This window comes from Rhincodon typus, chromosome 6 (assembly GCF_021869965.1).
Source record: "Rhincodon typus isolate 14 chromosome 6, sRhiTyp1.1, whole genome shotgun sequence".
Taxonomy (NCBI): Eukaryota; Metazoa; Chordata; class Chondrichthyes; order Orectolobiformes; family Rhincodontidae; genus Rhincodon; species Rhincodon typus.
The window spans coordinates 54,969,789-54,973,512 of NC_063337.1; the positions used below are offsets into that span (position 1 = coordinate 54,969,789).

Here is a 3,724-nt window from a genome sequence, read left to right on the forward strand (position 1 = left end):
GTGAGAATAGGACACCAGGAGATTAGGGTGCAGTTGGGTCGGGGATAGGGTGCCAGGTGTGTAGGGTGCCAAGTGGGTCTGATGCTAAGCCAAAAGGGAGTGGTGTGTCAGGTAGATACAATGCCAGGGCAAATTTCAGCAAGGGAGCCAGGTAAGGAATGGAGTGTTGAAGGTGGATCACAGTAGGTGAAGATATTGGGTGTGGTGGGAGGGAGACATTGAGTCCTGGCAGTGTGAGGGATATGGGCCCATTAGTGGGGCAAATGTGAGATCAATTCTTGGGACAAGATCAGAGGTATTGGGTCTATACTGGGGAGGGATCAGGTCAAGTAGCAGGGGAAGAGTGTCAAGTCCAGCAGTGAGGATTTTTAATGAATAATTTATTGTCACATATGTCTAGGGAGATAACAGTGAAAATTGTTCTGTCACCACAATCCAGCTCCATTTTGAGCTACAAAAGAGTAAAAAGAAAGTATTAAATAGAGTTCATCTTCATCGGCCGTGGTCCCAAACACGGCTCCAGGACTTCTGCAAGGTACCTGCAAGGTCCCCTCTCCGGGCCTACTGCACTCAGGAGTTCCCACTCCACCATCTCTGCAGGCGATGCCTCATCACCAACTAAAAACCAAAAGAATTGCAGATATTGTAAATCAGGAACAAAAATAGAAGTAGCTGGAAAAGATTAAGTTCTGAGGATGGGTCACAGGACTCAAAATGTTAACTCTGATTTTTTCTTCACAGATGCTGCCAGACCTGCTGAGCCTTTCCAGAAACTTCTGTTTTTGTGCCTCGGCACCAAATCCTGGAGTCTACACATCAGGCCTATGCAGTCAGGAGTCTCTGTTCCGGCCACCGCCGACGCCGCTACAGCCTCCCCGCAACATAAAGAAGATGAAGGAAGGAAGAAACAAAAAGACAAAAAAAGAGAGGAAACTAAATGCAGATAGTCTGGAGCAGAACATTCTATCATGCTGGTGCCATCATTCCTCCATACTGCAGGGCTCACAGGTTGTAAAAGGTGCATTCCTGCCGTAATGATTTATTATTTGGTCACTGTGTGAATAGTTTCAGTCAATTACATTTCTTCATACTGATCAGATGAAGTAGGGGATTTCTTTTGCTACCATACTTGGCACTGAATGATGAATATTGTATGAAACATTGAAATTAAAATAGGAATCTTCCTCTTTGTGAAGGTTCAAAGACTAATCTTTCTTTTGGTGAAAGTTGTTTTCTGTTGAAACAATATTATTTTACCCATTGTGTTACCATACAGCTCAGCTTACAAACATCTGAGAAAATAACAAATAATTTGTGGGTCCCAAGGATAGAGCTAGGGGTATCATGTCCAGTGGCAGATGGGTTTTGGGGGAAGAGGGGGCATTCTTGAGTCAGGTCTGGTGGATCTAAGGGGTCTGGGCAAAGTATTGTTTAGGGTGTGAGAGATAAGTTGCAGGTCAGTTTACTCAGGAGTAAGACTAAGTTGTTAATAGCCAAACTTTCTTCTGAGTAACAATGTATTTACTTAACTTCAGCTAAACCCTTTGAATTCTCCAGAGTAAATGGATGCCATTGAAGGGTTCCAGGCGCAGGGGAATTGTTTAATGGAATCTTCAATTTCCTGGGTAATTCCTTCTGGCTTCTCTGCTGCAATAGGGATTTCACAGGATCTCCATGCACACCTCCTATCAACACTTCACAAACAATTTATCTGGCCATTGGAAAATTCAGGCTGTCATTTGACACAAACTCTAATGTCAACAGACGAGGAAGACAATGACCCCAAAAGACTATCCAGCATACCAATGTGGAAGGCATTTGTGCTACAACAGCTTTATTTGGCTCTTGTTTCCATTTAGGTTGAATCTCATCATTGTGTGAAGTCAGAGGCAGAAGGCATCAACACAGTCATGATGTCCCCCAGGGCTCAACATCAGCTTTACAACAAGTGGTGAGAGGCTGACAAATTGTTTGGTGACTGATACCTGGAAAGATTGTTCAGGCTGAGTTTGTTTCTACTGGAGCTTGAAAGAGTATGGGGAGACTTATTACAGTATATAAGATTCTAAATGACCTGACAAGGTGGATGTGGATTGGATGTTTCTGCTTGTGGGTCAGTCTGAACTTTTTAAAAGCAGGGTTCAACCCTTTAGGACAGAAATGAGAATAAATCTTTCTCTCAGACAGTTGCACAATCTTGGAAGGCGCTGTCTCAGAAGACAGTGGAAGTGGGTCCATTGAATATTTTTAGGACAGGGTAGACAGATACTTGTTAGGCAAGGGAATCAAAAGTTATCAGGGCAGATGGGATTGTGTAATTCAAAACACAAACAGACAGTTCCAATTGAATGATGGAATAGGCTTGAGGGGCTGAGTGGCCTCATTCAGTTTTTGTTTCATACATTTCATAGCTGCTTGTTGAACATTGAAAATTAAGTATATATTTAGTGAAGCACGATTCTGAGCCTCACCTTTACAATTTAACTCCTAAAAGGAACAATGTGTTTCCCACAAAATGAATGAATCACAAATGAAGTTGGAGTTAAATGCAATCTCTATTACAGAATCATTGAATGTCTTCAATAATGAGGTGTTAGGGGCCTATTTACTTTTCACATAACTCTCCTGCAGTCTGTGTTCAATTCAACAAGAATCTTTTATTCACAGACTTTTTATTTGCACACAGTTCTATGTGAGCTTCAAATGTCTTCTCCATGACATCTCTACAGATTGTCTTTGTTCATGTGACCTTATATCATCAAGACCCCATTCCCACAACATGCAGAACGAACATGGTTTACAAAATACCATACAATAACTGCCACAAACATTACATCAGACAGACAGGAAGGAACCTAACCATCAGAATACATGAACATCAGCTAGCAGCAAAACGGCATGACGAACACTCCTTAATATCGGTACATTCAGACAATGAAGGCCATCAATTTAACTGGGACGAAGTAATCATAGTAGCCCAAGCCAAACATAGACATGCACGGGAATTCATAGAGGCACGGTTCTCCATACTTCAATCAACAAACATATAGAATTAAACCCCATATACAAACCCATACAGATCAAAACTGGAAATTACAGTAATCACCATAACACACTGGACAGTATAAATTCCAAGTGGAGTAGAATAACATCGCTTCATCAGAGGCTCCACTGATGATGTCACCTCGTGTAGTGATGAAACGTCTGAACAAAAACAAGCCAGCTTGGTGAACAAGTCAATAACCTCATCTGCAACCCGAGCTACGGATCTTTGCCAAAACTTTAATCATTATATCACGACCCCTTAGATTCATCTGATAACCCATTATTTCCAGATGTCTTTTTTCAAATTTGTTTGCATTTTTCCCATACTTCCCCCAAAATTTCAAACATTAGATACTCTAAGGCAGTTTTATAACTCTCTTATTCAACAGATAGAAAGATCTTAACACAAAGTTTTAAACTGTTTCCCAATGTTATCCTTTTACAGATACTCAATTCAAAAAAAAACTTTCGCTCCTATCTCGGAGATAGTAAGAACTGCTGATGCTGGAGTCAGCGATAACACAGTGTGGAGCTGGAGGAGCACAGCAGGACAGGCAGCATCAGAGGAGCAGGAAAGTTGAAATTTTCTGAAGAAGGGTCCTGACCCAAAACGTCAACTTTCCTGCTCCTCTGATGCTGCCTGGCCTGCTGTGCTCCCCCAGCTCCACACTGTGTTATC

The 3,724-nt window shown here is 41.8% G+C and overlaps 1 pseudogene; it reads right to left on the reverse strand.

Annotated features, from left to right (window-relative positions):
• Positions 1 to 475: 475 nt before the first annotated feature.
• LOC109918275 overlaps positions 476 to 3,724 on the reverse strand; it is a 30,283-nt pseudogene continuing 27,034 nt past the window's right edge.